The following is a 16,774-nucleotide window of genomic DNA, read 5'->3' on the forward strand; positions in this document are numbered from 1 at the left end:
TGTCTCTCTCTCTCTGTCTCTCTCTCTATCTCTGTCTGTCTGTCTGTATGTCTGTCTGCCTCTCTCTGTCTGTCTCTCGCTCTCTCTGTCTCTCTTTCTGTCTGTCTGTGTCTCTCTCTCTGTCTCTCTCTCTCTGTCTCTGTCTCTGTCTCTCTCTCTCTCTCTGTCTCTCTCTCTGTCTCTCTGTCTGTCTGTCTCTCTCTCTCTCTCTCGCTCTCTCTGTCTCTCTTTCTGTCTGTCTGTCTGTCTCTCTCTCTCTCTGTCTCTCTCTCTCTGTCTCTCTCTCTGTCTCTCTCTCTCTGTCTCTCTCTCTGTCTCTCTCTCTCTGTCTCTCTCTCTCTCTGTCTCTCTCTCTGTCTCTCTCTCTGTCTCTCTCTCTGTCTCTCTCTGTCTGTCTCTCTCTGTCTCTCTCTCTCTCTCTCTCTCTCTCTGTCTCTCTCTCTCTGTCTCTCTCTCTGTCTCTCTCTGTCTCTCTCTGTCTGTCTCTCTCTGTCTCTCTCTCTCTCTCTCTCTCTCTCTGTCTCTCTCTCTCTGTCTCTCTCTCTGTCTCTCTCTCTCTCAAACAGGTTGTTGGTATAAAGTTGTCATTTTTATTGTTCTGCACTTTCTTTTTGATTTGGGCCAATGTCAGTGTTGTGTGGAGTTTAAGTGCCAGTTCTAGCGCTAGCCCTTAGTAGTCCTACAGCGTGGCTGCCAACAGTCAATAATAAATAATATTCTTTTTATGAATATATTTGCCTCCTGCTTAAAATGTAGGCCTACAGTGTATTTTAACATCTACCATAATGGTGGTACTTGGAGAGCCAAATATTTTCGGAGGTGGTATGTAGTCTAAAAAGTTTGATAACCACTGCTATAGCTGATGTGGTCCAATTGTCCATGACTGTGTTAGTGGGGCAAATTAGACTATAGCAGGACAGATCAGACCATTGAGGGCCGCCACAGTCTGTAATTGATGGGAAACACAGAAAGCCTCTGAAAGTTATTTGCCATAACATTTGGTTGGCTGGTGTTAATTTCGGACCCTGTAACAGCATTATTATTTCGTTGTAGGCCTACTTGTACTTTTGTTGTACTTGTACTTCCTTGTATTTTTCGTTATACTTCGTTGGTGAGAATAAATATATCTTATTTTGTCTGATCTTATCTTAAACAGCATTCACATAGCCTATAGTTTTAGCAGCATACTAATGCAATCGCAAACTGTTATAGCCCTTACAATCAATAGCTATAAGCACCCAAAAAGAACGCTTAAATAAAGTGAAGACAAGTGAAACGACCTTTCAGTGTCCGCCTAGGTTTCTGGCTGCAACATATTTTGGAGTACTCATCAAGTACTCCGGTGATAAGAAAATTCAACTTTGCAGTGGTTACAAATAATTTTGGCTCTGTCGACTGCGCCGTCTGGAAGAACTTTAAAATGAAAATGGCCATGTAAAAGTTCTGTACCCTTCTCCATGCTTTATATATTATTATCCACCAATTATTTTCTGACTGTTTCCTCTTTCCTGTGAGCGCCGCTTCACTAATTTCTGTCAGTTAATTTTCTGTCAAATAATGACTCTTCTTTGTCTATGGAGTCTGGTGGCTTTTGAAGAGGGTGATGTGAAAGCTGTCTCTTGTCTGAATTGTTAACCAAAAGTGAAATATTTCAGTCTTGAACAAAGAGGTCTTTCTGTGATGTTTCCAGACACTTAAAGTAACAATCTGAGCCTGTCAGAGACAAAAACAAGGGCTAACTTTGATCGGGCTCCTATGCATACACGAGAGCGTCTTCAAGTCAATCCTCAGCTCGGACATCGACCTGCAGCGCTGCTTCCTGGGAAACATCGTGCTGTCAGGTAACAGCTGATGTGCAAAACAAGTGCAAGTACTTTCCTTCAACAATAGTGTGGTATGTGTTTGCAAAAGTTTCATTGAACATTAGAAAATAAAATAGACTTATACCAAAGTGATGTTGCTCAGTCATCACTCCTGGGCCTCCATACATATGTGGTGGTGACTGTGTCTGCAGAGACTTTGTCTGGATTTTGATGTTTTGGCTGAGTCAGGACTTTTCTGGGCGGGGAGCTGGTGTGCTTCCCCCAGCCAATGACGGCTCCAATGAGTTTAGAAGTTGAAACAATTCAGCGATTGGACGCCATTCAAACCAGCGAATATGACTGGCAGAAAACCTCAAACAGAACCAGACTTTTTCAGCCATACTGTACGTCTAACATGATTCCTGCTAAACTATGCATAATAAACTTGTTTTTTTTCTATCATCTTTTCACATGATATAGTGTGTAATTCCAAGTGTCCCATTACGACTACAGATGTCAGGGCACTGCATTTTAAATCATCAATATTTATAAAGACCGTACTGCCCTAGACAAAAAGAGAGCACACAGTCTAAAGTTATTTGATCCTAAAACCTTTATATCTATGAACTTTATGAATTAAACTTCAGTGCTCAAAGTAGCAGTCTTACTGTTGACTGGATGCATGTCAAATGGATTTTGGGCGGCTGTGGCTCAGTTGGTAGAGTCGGTCATCTCTCAACTGGAAGGTCGGGGTTCAATCCCCAGCTCCTGCAGCCACATGTTCAATGTGTCCTTCGGCAGGATACATAACCCAGAGTTGCTCCCTCTGCGTGTGAATGTCTATGAAAGGGATTAACTACTTGTGATGGTCACTTCACATAGCAGCCTCTGCCATCAGTGTGTGAATGTGTAGGTGTGTGTACCTGCTGTGAAGACTTAGAACATTTGCTATTTATTTTAGCAGTTAGAGGAAAGCGGGTAAGGTAGAATGATTACCCGTAAGCTTCATGAGGTGCCCCTTCAGTAACTCTGTTTATTTAGTTCCATCATGTGAAGAACCCAGAGAACCTGCTATGAGGAGAGTGCCTATAAAAAAAAGAAAAAGTCACAGTACACCAAAATACAAAAATGAAAATGATGGTTTATAGCAGTGAGTACACGCCCTTTTTGTAGCACTGCTTTGGTCATGTTTTGAGTTTCCTTTCTATCTGCTCCTTTAGGAGGGAACACCCTGCTGGACGGCCTGCCTGAGCGGCTCCAGGCTGAAATCAAAGGACTGGTTCCCCCCGACATGGGGGAGAGTGTTCATGTCACCAGCCCGAAGGACAGAGACTTTTCAGTGTGGAGGGGAGGAGCAGTGCTTGCCAACCTGCCCACCTTCAGCTCTGCATGGATCAGTCAGGAAGAATACGAGGAGTACAGACCGCAGATCATCTTCAGGAAATGCTTCTGAGATGAACTCTGAGTAATGTACTGATTAACTTTTTACTACACACAGTGCAATATACAAACAGCCCGAAAACAGTGCCATGGACTGGTCCTCCTTTAATATTTATCTGTCTTGTATGTATTTACGGCTTTAAACCTGCAGTCGGTGTGGATCCTGACTAGTGTGCTCTTACCTATCACCTGAGCTGCTACTGCCCCGATGCACACTCTTAAGCTATTTGCTCGAGGTTCCAGGCTCTTTGCTCTAAGTCATGTTGCTAAGAGCCACAAACATGGCATGGATGAAATTTATATTTATGCCCTTAAAATGTTGTCCGTCAATGTTACTGTTCATTAAGCGCCTTAAACTGTGTCTAAATCTTTCCAAGTTGTGTTCTATTTTTGTCTCCCATAAATTAATAAGCGAGAGTTTAAAGTATAGAAATGTTTGTGTTTAAGAGACAAGAATTGAAGCTGGCCTTTAATTGATGTCTGCCAATTATTTTTTTCTAAAATAAGCGATTGAGGGACAAAGATAAATCACTCAACGTGCTGACTATATAATCAAATATCAAATATATATTTATACAAAAATGTATAAGGAGGAAGGAAGGACTTTTCTCAAACTTCTTTCTGGATTTTATGTTCCATTTTTTCCCCCTTGAATATCAAGAAAATGTTTGCTTGTAATGTTATGTCTTTTTTCCCCTCACACGTATCATCACATTACAGCTTTAGAAGATGTTTGCACATTATAGGAACATTTTTAATTTCTTGCAGATGAGATAAAGTAGTTCCCTCTTTTTGTTAAAGATCATTGTACATGCAAGTTTGCTATTTCTGCAGGAGTGTGAACCGGTGGGGTGTTGATTTGTGGGATATGAAGTTTGTTTACTAGTGAAGTGTCTGATGTAACTAGGACAGAGATAATATAAGTTTACAATGGGTGCGTCTTGTGATAGTATCTGAAGGAGATTTAGGAGTCCCCTCAGGTGGAATGTTTAAATTGAGGTATTGTATAGGAGTATTGCCACATGTGGTTGTGTAACGTGATGTTTTATGACCCATGACGAAAAGCGGATGTTTGGATGCATATAAGCAATTGTCTCTGTGTGTTCGAGAGAGATCATTATTGGCTTCTTGATCCTCCTGGTCAGACGTGACCAGTGATTCTGTTTCTTGCTTAAATAAAATTATACTCTTTGAAAGCAAGTCAGTCTCAACGGCGAATTTCTTCATCATCAAACATATCAACAACAAGGAAATCCACATCAATTTTGGCGTCACGGAACAGGATCGGTTGGGGCCTTCTGCAGGGGACCACAGCTTGTTTATTATTTCCATCACTTCGTAAGTGTTTCTTTCTTTTTTTTCTGCACATATTGCGGAGCTGTTTCTGTCGTCTATCGGCAATTTTGGCCGCACTGTCAAAGAACTGAAGTGCAATGATGTGTTGATGTTGGAGTAATTCTCCGTCTAAATTGGGGTTTATTGAGTTAAAAAGTATATAGATAAAGGGGAATAAAATAAAGAAGAGATAAATAAGAGAAGAAGAGATAAAAAGTTGAAAGGTAATGATAGCATAAGCGCAACTAGTAACGAGACCAGTTAGCTAAAAAACTATGCAAGTTTAACAAGGACAGGGCCCGTACCCTCTTAACAGTAAGTCATGTGTAAATTAGACACTGAAGTAAAAGTTGGCTTTAAGAAGTAGTCAAATTTGAGTAAAAATAAAACAAAGGGGATCCCTGGCCAGGGTATTTGAATAGATGATAAACGTATAATGTAGGAAAATAAAAGAGAAGAAATAAAGATGAGAAGTGTAAAGATGAGAAGTAAAAAAATGAAAAGTGAAGAAAAGGAATAAAGATAAGAGTTTTGAGAAAAGTGGGAAAAAAGCGCTGAGTAAAGGAAAAAGTGTGCATTGAAGCATGCAGTGTGAAGTAATTTGTTAAAAGACAATTTGTTAAAAGTTTGACAGAAGTAAAATGTGATAGAGGAAAATTATAAATGAGTCGACTTCAAAATCTGAACTGGAATGTGTGTGCGCTCGCTGAGGGGCGGCTGTTCTTGGAATGTGTGTGCGCGCAAGCTCTATACAGCCTGAAGTGTTTGTGTGTGTGTGGCTGTTGAAGGGCTCTGTCTCTGTCTCTGTCTGTGTCTTGTCTCTTGTGTTGTGATTTGGATGGTTTTGAGAGGTCTGTGTGGTGTGAAGATGTGTATTTGATCCGGAAATGTTCTTGTATATGTGTGATTGATAAATAGAATAGATGTATTAATAAATAGGCATATGTAGCAGGTGATTGGTTAAAAGGCGATTTAGTAACTTATAAGAGGGGACATTTTTGCTTCATCAGTGATAAAAAATATGAGCCTTTGTATCAGAGGACTTTTACTTATCTGATCTTCATCAGTGTTAAAAACCTATGAGCCCTTTGTTTCAGGGGACTTTATATATTCAATTGGATAAAATATGAGCCCCTCAGAGGATGTTTGTTTAATCTGATAAATACACATGAGCCTAATAAAGGACGTTTATACATAGCATAAGTGTATATAGTATCTGTTTTTAACAGAAGTGGAGAGACCAGCGAGGATAGTCTGTACCCATTCAGGTAGCAAGATTAGAGAAAAGAACAGAAAAATTCCTGATAAAGTTTAGAACTGCCGGCTGATTGGAGTGTGAACTTCTCTTTCTGTCTGTTTGTGCGTATGTGTGTGTTCACATTAAAATAGGTGGAGAGAATATATTTTCTATTTGGCTGTTGATTGGGAGGATATTGTGCTGATTTCTGTGTGTGCATAGACTCTGTGCACAGGGGTGGAGCAGTGATCTTAAAAGTGTGTGTGTTCTGTGCTAGTATATTACCACCCTCTAGGAAATCAACACATTCTGTTTCATTTAATGTCCAATAATTAAGTTTAGCTGAAACATCATATAACAAGACAAAGTTACAAAAGATAATTAGACACTAACTTTATGAACATCCATTGTGAGTAACCCAGTCAGCTCTAGAAACCAGATTCAAAACGGTTCTTTGTGATGCCATTATTTTGCTTTTCTTATTGCCCTACGCCTCAGTCTCTTTATTTCCGGTCTTCACATAAAATGTGCTTTTAGTTAGAAAAACTGCAAAGGGGACTTCTGCTACATCGTAAAGTTATGGGAGTAAATACATACAGCTAAAATAACAACCAAGAGGAGAAAATGTTACACTTACGCTGTTTTGTGAGGTGGATTTATCTTAAAAACCTCGGTTTGGGTGACTTACTCTCTTTTTAGAAGGATGCTACATGCAGCATGTTTCCATGTGTTAGCTCTGAGCTCTGACTCAGTGATGAGTGACAGGAGGATTAAATGCAAATGTAACCTTACCGTGCTTCAACTGTAATCAAATAGATATGATTGGCTTAGTTGTCACTTAATAAATCTTACTTGACCGATAAGTTTTCTTTAATGACTCCACTAGTAAAAAGTGTACATTTTAGTGAAAGTAGGGGTGTCACAGCACCCACAACACCCACGGGTGAGATGCGCCTGTCTGTGCATTAAATGCACTAGGTTTGGACCATAGGGTTTGGAGACGATGTTAACCCTTTGACAGCCAGGTTAGACTGGAAGCCCTTGCTAAAATTAGGAGGCAGGTCCAAGAGGCGTTGCCTCACATAGAAAGCCAATTAGATTACTCCTTTTGAAGAGGAGTGGAGAGAGAGCCCTTCCTCCTCTCTCTTCTCTCTGTGGGACACAGAGGGAAGGAAAACACACCCCCAGTAGGGAGACAGCCTTTGCAATAGATAAAAAAAAAAATAGATAAAGATTACAGATAATGTGTGCATATTTTACTGAATTGTTATTGCATTGTCTATATGGATTCAGAGTGATTAAACTTTTGTTTTGTTTTCTTTCTGTTTTCTCTGTTTCTCTCTACTATGCTGTGTGAGAGCTAAAGGGAAGACAGACAGATGGATTGTGTCTGAACTGGATCAGTCCAAAAAAAAGGCAGATGAGGAGAGACCTGGGGGGTACTTCACAAACACTGGAAGCTTGCGGATGACAGCATGTAGGGATCCTGAATCCAGCTTGATCAAGGCCAGTGTGGTTTTATCCACAAACTCTTTCAACAAACACCTGAACTTTTCTATCTGTGTATACACATTTTTTTTATAGTCAACATCTTTGATACATGCTTAGTCTGTTTTCGCATAGAGGCTTACATTGTTTCTTCTATGTATCACATTACAATTATATAGGAGGAAGTCTTGGCAACAGACTGACTAATTGAAGTATTGGGTCAATAATGGAGTATTTTTGATTTGATTGATCATTTATGGAAAAGTTGATTTGATTCAAATGCAGTTGAGTGCTGTGAATGCTGGTTTCATTGTCTGAGTATGGTCTAGCTTGACCTGGGCTATTTTGAGATGGAACATTGACATTATTTCCATAATTTTAAGATAAATAAGTGTGATTAGATGCACTAGGTGATAAAGAAGTGCTTTTGCTTTTATAGTAAGAAGGCTTTGGTCTCCTTTGGGGTTGGCAAATTCATTCACTTTAAAGTGTGGTAACAGTACTTTCTAAATAGTTTGACTTACAATACGAGGAACTAAGAGGGTCATTGTAATGTCAAAGATGGACACCAAAATTACAAAATCAATCACTCCTGTTGATGTAGTACAGAAGACTAATCCTCTTGTTAAAGATATTCCAAAAATATCAGAAAAATGGAGTAAGCGTTGGCCTGACATTGACCAGCCTTGGCCAGTGGAGGGGACTTTGAACCCGGATGTGATCAAAACAATACAGGTACTTGTGTCTATATACAAGGTAAAGCAGAAGAAGGGGAAAAAAGGAAAAAGGCGTATGGAGAAAAGACAAACTGAGCTTGGAGTTCTGCAGTTGTTTGAAAATGAAGGACAGAAACTGTTAGAAGCTGCAAATGAAAAAAGAGGCCGCGGTATGCAAGAAATACAGAAAAATGATAAGGCAGTGGGTAAGTTAATGGAGAAGGTTAACACACCCTTCTCACATACTGCCTTAGTACAGAAGCCCCCGCCTTATGAGAAGGAAGTGAAGTTTACTGATGTTTACCCTCAGCTCCCAGTGATTATACAGAAGGGCAGCTATCACATCACAGACGAGGATGAACAAATAATCGAGAAGGGAAAGGCTACAACGACCATAGAAATGTACCCAAGCTCCGACAGCAAACACAAAAAGAGCCGTTTGAGAAGTTGGAGCGGTCAGCAGTTCAGACGACTGGACATAGAGGATGACAGTGAGAGTGATTCGGATGAAGCTGTTGGTGGATATGACCCAGCAGTAAGACGGATGTTGGCTAAAGCGGAGAAAAAAGGAGACAAGCCAATAAGAAGAGTGGATCCAGGAAAGGACGACACAGATGTGAGCAATGATGATGAAGACTCAGAGAGAGAAGGTCCTTCATATCTTCACCCATTAGCAGCCGGTTCAGGGGTGGAAGATGATGGATGCAGCGCTTTAAGAAAGGTGGAGAGAACTATAGATAGATGCCTTGTGAAAATGAATGAATCTACCAGTCCAGCAACCCAGCATGTCTTGGAAAGGCAACTAGAGGAACTGAAAAAAACACGGAAGAAAATAAAGAAGTCTCAAAGGTCTGACACTTTGAGGTATGAATTACGTCCAAGAAATGAAAAGAGATTCGATAAAATGTGTCCAGTAATTGTGCGAGGTCAAAATTTAGAGTATAAACCTTGGCAAAGTACAGACATGTCAAACATACTTGAAAAATTACCCACTCTTCAAGATGGAGCGCATCCTTGGATTTCGAAGTTGGAAGAGGTTTTGGTGGGAACACAGCCTGCCATGGGAGACATTAAGAGACTCTTGGCTAGCCTCATTGGGGTCCCAGTGATGGAGGAAATCCTACAGGCGGCAGGCCTTAATAGATATGTGGCGACTGCAGTATATGATCCGGAATTGTTGGCTGCCAGTAGAGGTCGGATGTGGAGAGCATTGAGAGATACATTTCCAACCAACGTACACCCTGATAATATTCTCATTGAACCATTGGGCCCACAGGAAAACCCAAGAGCTTATGTGTCAAGGGCTCATCAAGTGTGGAGAAATGTCACAGGAAATGACCCGGATTTGAATCAAATGGAGCAATCAATTTTGAGAGCTAGGATACAGAAAGGATTGCCCCTACCAGTGTGGAGCAAGCTGGCGGAGGTGGTAGGTCTTGGAAGCATGGCAAAAGGTGTGTATACAGATCACATAGCACATCAAGTTGATCTGTATCGGAAAAAAGAGCATGACCAGAAGGAACAGGACCAGGAAACTCTTAGAAAGCTTAACCAACTACAGCTGGTGGATAATAAGAAGAAGGAGAAGAAACAAGCTGTGGTTATGCAGAGTCAGCCTCAATCAACTCAATTACCACCACAACTGCAGCATGACCAGATCCAGTATCAGCCACCCCAGCCGTTATCCATGATCCCCAATGCTCCTTTTCCTCAGCCAGGGTTTGGCCAACCACAGATATGGAGAGGAAGAGGTCAAGGAAGTTTAGGAAGAGGAAGAGGAGGAAATTTTCAACAATCTTGGGAAGCATGTCATAATTGTGGTCAGATAGGCCACTTTGCTCGTAACTGTGATAAAACAGGAGGAGGTTTCAGAAGAGGCTTCAGAGGAGGCTTCAGAGGAGGTTTCAGAGGAATCCAGAGTTTAAATTTGTACCATATCACAATTATTGGGTAAAAGGGTATAGAACTCGTAAGATAATGCTTGTGGTAGAAGGCCTAGATCCTATTGAAGTAGTTACGGTGGCTAAAGAGGTTCAAAAGCAACTAGTCACTCCAAGGGTGACTGATGAACAGATGATGTCTACTACTGTAGCTCAGAGAATAACTAGTAGTATTAACGTATCAACTTTGGTTACTACTCTAGCTGCGAGTAATTTTACAAGTGAGGTTGTAAAGATGGGATCTACTATCAACGAAACAATGATGAGTTCTTCGGTGTCTACAAAGTCTGTAGGTATGATGTTGACATCTATTGCTACATCTACATTAGTTAAGGCAGCTGAAACAATTCAGATGACTATGTCGAATCTGATTGGTGATTTTGTAGATGCTGACGGGACATCAGAAGTCATGACTAAACATCTTCATGCATTAGAGAAGCGTGAAACCCAATGGAAAGCTTATGGGTTTGATTCCTCGGTGTTGCAAATTGCAGACCCGTGGGCAAGTAGAAATATGTGGTACCAACAGTTGACTCACTCTGTTAGATTGGCTAGTAATTTGAGTGGTCCATGTGTCGTGAGAGTTCCAGCACCAGGCACATGGCCTTCAATTCTAGAGACGGTACCAGAACCTTTAACTTCTAAATGTCAAAATTATGCGCTATCGTGGTTGGTATTTAAGCAACAAGCACCAAAGGATTATTGGATGGCCGTGTCGGTGCATCTATTTACACCTCAACGGAATTGTGCTTGGTTGAAGAAGTTATCATATATAAATCTCCTTGATCAGTATGAAGATATTACGACAGCAGTCCCTGATCCTATGGAAGTGACACCTGTGAAGGTTAAATCTTGTTTTTGTTCAAATGGTACTCATGGTGGAGATGGTATGTTTATGGGAATATCAGAATGTGATAACTATATGATGCAATTTGGACGACGTGATCAAAGGGCTATTGATGACATGTATACAGTGACCTTTCATGCACCACATCGCCGACTGAGTAAAACTCTAAGTGTAAAGAATCAAACTTTACCGGGTAATTTTACCATAGGAACATTTAAAGATATCTGGTGGATTTGTGGCGATAAGGCATACTTATTTTTACCTTATGGTTGGATTGGATGTTGTTATATGGCACAGTTGAAACTTCCGTATGATGTTTTTGTTATTCAGAAGGGACAAGGGTCTGATGAGGATAACTCTACGACAATCTCTAGCAGTAGAAAGAAAAGAGATTTGGCACAATTTCACAACTTGGAGTCTTATCATTGGAGGATAAGTTTGGGAGAGAAATGGGGAATAGGATTGTTTCCATGGTATGGTGTTACATACTTAGCTGATCATATTGATAATATTACATATACCCTGCAAGGTTTTGCAAACGAGACCATAAAAGGTTTTGAATATTTGTCAAATACTCAGAGGAGTCATCGGTTGACGTTGCTGAAACATGACATGGCTCTTGATTACATTTTGGCCAAACAAGGTGGCCTCTGTGTAGCTTTGAATCTAACTGGAGAAGCCTGTTACACTTTGATTCCTGATGCTACTGACAATATGACTAGTGTCATAGATGCTTTGAAACTAATTAGGGATTCATTTGGTCCATCAGAAAGAGCGGGATGGTCTGCGAATACCTGGTTACAAGACCAATTAGGACCAGTAGGAGCTATAGTGGTTCAGATTTTGGTGGCTACCCTTCTATCACTGTGTGTGATGTTTTGTTTTTGTACGCTGTTGTTGACCTTTGCTAAGGCTATGATATTGAGATGGGTAGGAGTTGTGATGCCAGGAGAAAACATTCAGATGCCGCTACTGAGTGGTAATGACCTAAGTGAAGGTGAGGAGGTCATAGAGATTGGAGAGAAATATCCATTTTTGAATATCTGAATTCAACATTGACTCACTATTATTTTGAACTGGAAGTGAATTGATAAAAGGGGGGAATTGAATATTTTAATCATGTATATTAATCATGTATATGTTAATCATGTAGTGGAATAATGTGAAAGTATGATACAAAAATGAATATCTTTGATGGTTTTGTATGTACAAAGATACTGGCTGTTGATTTTTCTTCCCAGGATGATATTTGGGACACCAATGTGAGGGTGGCTGATTGTCCAGAGATCCTTCCAGATTAATGGAGTTGAAACAACCAAACTTAAGAAAATGGAGGATGGAAATGGACAACGGAAACCTGAATGAAGACATCATGATGAGGGGTTTCGATTGAAAAATCATTGAGGGTTTATTACAATGTAACTTGTAATATTGATAAATATTTTTGTATGTTTTACTTTATAGTAGATATTTTTAGCAAGACATATTTTTCTGGAACTGTATAAGATGCATATATTGGGACCTCAGGTGTTTTCTTTCTTTATCGATCCTTAGGGAAAGTGGTGTTAGGTAGGGAGAGGTCCATTGGAAGGTGCGATGGGTCGACCAGCCTGACTTTGGACAATTTTTAGATTTTATTTCTGAGGTTTTGAATGTGTGCATTTATATATCATCCTAAAAAGTTTTCATAACCCTTTTCTTTTTAATTGGTTTGGAGTACTATAGGTGGTTGCCTGGGGCAGAGGGACCGTGAGAGAGTTTTCCTGTCTAGATTGTTTGATGGATAATAAAGAAAGATAGCTGCTTGATGGGTTTTTCGCTCTCACACTCCACAAATAAAATTTTACTATATTACTAAAGTTAAGCATGAACAGAAGTGATTCGTATGAGGCTAATTAACATCATAATTGTATAATTTATCTCGTTTGCGAGACTATAGTCTTGCTAGGGGGGACTATGAAGTGTCTGATGTAACTAGGACAGAGATAATATAAGTTTACAATGGGTGCGTCTTGTGATAGTATCTGAAGGAGATTTAGGAGTCCCCTCAGGTGGAATGTTTAAATTGAGGTATTGTATAGGAGTATTGCCACATGTGGTTGTGTAACGTGATGTTTTATGACCCATGACGAAAAGCGGATGTTTGGATGCATATAAGCAATTGTCTCTGTGTGTTCGAGAGAGATCATTATTGGCTTCTTGATCCTCCTGGTCAGACGTGACCAGTGATTCTGTTTCTTGCTTAAATAAAATTATACTCTTTGAAAGCAAGTCAGTCTCAACGGCTAATTTCTTCATCATCAAACATATCAACAACAAGGAAATCCACATCACTAGTAAAAATGCAGCTGAGTCATGGTAAATTTAATGGTTATTTTCCAGCTGAAGAGCCCTTTGGTCAGCATGTCTTTTGTTGTGTTCATGGTGTAAGATGTGAAGTGCAGTATTTGAGTGTTAATACCTCTCATGTCTGTAGAATAAGCAGATGAAGTTGATGCTACTGCTGCAGGAACAGTTTTTGTTTGATGTGTCATTTTTTTCTATTTGAGTGATGTGTCTTATAAATGATTTCCTGAGTTTTGTTTAGAATTGTTAAAAGTTGCGTGCATGTTTTTTTTCTCTTTTACAGTAGTGGTCATTACTTGTGAAGGGTGTTGCCAAATCTGCTGTATTTATCTCTTTACCATGAAACCTTGAAGAACCCTTAAGCCAACCTGTATATAAATATTAAGTTTACTTTTTGAATGTGGAGTTTTTGCATTGAATTATTTTGTTTGCTTGTAATTAAGTTGCTCTTTTTCTGCATGTTTTCCTCTGTATGCATGCTTGTCTTTGTATTTTGCTTTTTAAAAGGCAAAGGGGGGTTGTCATGTGACCTAAAGCTCAGCTCTGAAGTGGGAATCACCATTAAATGTGACTGTAGTGTTTTCAGTCAGAACCTTGTGTAAAGGCCAGGATGAACAGCTCAGTCTGCCTCGTTTACTGGCTTAATTTGAAAGAAACCGTCTTCTTTGTCCCCTAAATGTACTGCAACAGTCTGGACTGAGTCTTGCAACTTTTCACCCAAACCATGCTATGTATGTGATGTCTGTTTTTATAATAAATATTTTAATCATCACTCTTTTGTGTTGTCACTCATTCTTGAAAGACATCAAAAATAGTGGGGTTAATACAGACAATTATTTTCTGAGTAATTCAATGTGTTGTAGCCTTAGCAGGAAATAAAAGGTGAATACTCCAGAAACTAGGGAATTTCTGCTCTCCTGTTACATGCTTTTTATATATCGGTACAATAAAGCATTAAACGCAGTTTTAAAGTCTCTTGCTGCTCTCCAAATTAAATACACAGTCCTGTTTTCAAAACCCCATATTTTTTTCTTCAAAAAATCATTAATTCTGCTTACAATATTAGTGTCTTGATGATAATCAGTTTCTTTTTACAAGGTTAAGTTATGGTCTTAACCTTCGATACACCAGAAGGTCCTTACTTTATTTCAAAATAAAAGCAGTCAAACAGCAAGTGAAGATCTCTCAGTTTAAGACAATGTATAATAATGTGTCTAATTTTATTTTTGAATATATAGATTTACATATATACGGTACATACACTGTATATATATTATAGCACTTAATTAAAACCCAAGTTATAAGTAGGCTAAATAAAAACTATAAAATCGTCATGAATCAAAAAATGTTATCACAGTCAAGTCAAAGTGAAAAATTAATTAGTACAGTTTAAGGTATAAAGATATATTTTCACTATAGATGTACATTTTTTATGTAATAAATGGTTCTTTTCTTTTTAGCTGTTAAATATTTTTTAATATCTAGTAGACCAACAGTGTATTTTTGTTTTAAATATTTAAAATTGACTCGATGTTTTATAACTAAATACAGTCAAAATAGTTTATTAAGATTAGCTGATGAGTTTCATTTTCTTTTAACTCGCTTGCATGCAGCTGTGAATTAAATCTGTTGTCGGTGTCGCATTTCTCTTCCGCCATCATGAGGGACGTAGGCCAATGTCATGGCCAACGTCGACAGATTAGACGGAAGTCATACGTTTGACACGAATGTGATTGACAGACACACTGGACCAATAGTGAAGAAGACAGGGACGTTTTCATTGGTCTAAATCTGTTCGTGTACATCAATCGTAAAGAAATGAGCCAACCAACGTTCGAGCTGAGGGGTAGAGGGCGGGACTCAGTTATAGTATAAAGCAGATGGTTGCGCCGTTGGTACGCGCTAATATTTACAGTCTATGTTACAGACACGTTAATCAATTCAGCGAAGCAGTCAGTCTAACAAAAACAAAATCAAAATCAAACTGAGGGAAATTGTGCCTCTCCAGGTCGGCCAGTGCGGGAACCAGATTGGTGCCAAGGTTAGTACAGCTTTTTATGTTTTTTGTGCGGTTGAAATCGATGTGTTTTAGAAAAGAAATGTCGCTTTCTTTGTGCTTTTATGAAGGTGTAATCCAAACTTAAAATCTCAAGAGCTGCTCTTATGGGTTGTGATGTCGAATTGTAACGAATATAAATCAATTTTACCTAATTTATAAATGTGATAAATTGTGTTAATTTGTACACCGGTTGTTTGAAGAACTCAACCGTTAGATATCAGTTAACCCTGCGGATGATTAAAATCATTATTTATTTGGTGACGTAATCGTTCCTGCAATGCGAAATATATGAAGTGAGTGTTTTCTCTCGTCTTGGGCTGTAATGTAACTTGAACAAAGTTCTGCGTGTTTATGATTAAAACAAAAAGTCTGCAGTCGTGACCGTGTTGGCGGTTAATGACGTATGAGCGATGAGGCTGCGTGCGGACTGCTGAACCGCGGGAAGTTGAGAGCAACCCATCCGGGTACTTTACCCAAACGATGCCGGCCCCGCCCCTTTCTGGGTGAAATCATTCCATTTGAATGAATGGCGGTTAATGGACAAGCTGGGGTCATTACCGATTTAAAGTCTTAAAAAACGAAAACCGTACTTTAAAACTACAAGTATGAGCCTAAATCTGATGACCAGTGATGTAAACATTTAAAATATGACATTTCTGAACAGAGATCGGCATCATAATGGTATAAAATTTACCATGTATGTGAGTGTTTAATCTCTCTGCGTCAAACTGCTCAAACGAGTCATCAGAGGAAACTGACTTCAAACACCTGATGAGTAATTATTAACCGTGTTACCTGAGAGGGATCTTTATTTTTAAATAACATTTATTTGTAATAGTTTCTAACATTGTTCATAGCTGTAATGGAGTGGTTACAGACATTTACATAAACTGAGTTATCAGCTGATTTAGAAAAGAATAACATGTAAAGTCACCTGGATGATATTAAAACATTTTGTATTCATACGTGAGTGTAAATATGATGAGTGGGGCGAAACAAGGTGTTATATCGAGCTAGCCAACTTTTTATTTTGACATTTATTTTTCAGTAAGAGGATTTGGTGTAGTGTTCCTTTGTTTAGAGACATTTTCACCAACATGTTTATGTGATGTGACAGTTGTAACGTTGTTAATACGATAGTGAATGAATGTATGAAGAATCTGTTAACAGACTTTGTCTGTCACGGAGCGATCGCTGCTTTAAAGCTAGCAGGAACACGACAGCGGTCCCACAATTTACCATTTTAATCCTCTCTAGTTTCAGTCCAAACACACAGAGCTCTTCTTTTACCCTCCGGTTTCCTTTGTAAATCAAAACCCGATACTAAATTGTGTTTTTAAAATAGTTTGAAGTACAAAAAGCTTCGCAATCGCGTTTAATCTCACGGCTTCCAGTGTTTTCTAATCTACCGCCGAAACATTCTCAGGGCTTGTTTTCACCCAAACAGGGGCGTGGTCACTCTGAGCCAGAGGGGGCGTGGTCACTCTGAGCCAGAGGGGGCGTGGTCACTCTGGTGAGCCAGAGGGGGCGTGGTCACTCTGGTGAGCCAGAGGGGGCGTGGTCA

The sequence above is a fragment of the Labrus bergylta genome, chromosome 3 (assembly GCF_963930695.1).
Source record: "Labrus bergylta chromosome 3, fLabBer1.1, whole genome shotgun sequence".
In the NCBI taxonomy this organism is placed as follows: Eukaryota; Metazoa; Chordata; class Actinopteri; order Labriformes; family Labridae; genus Labrus; species Labrus bergylta.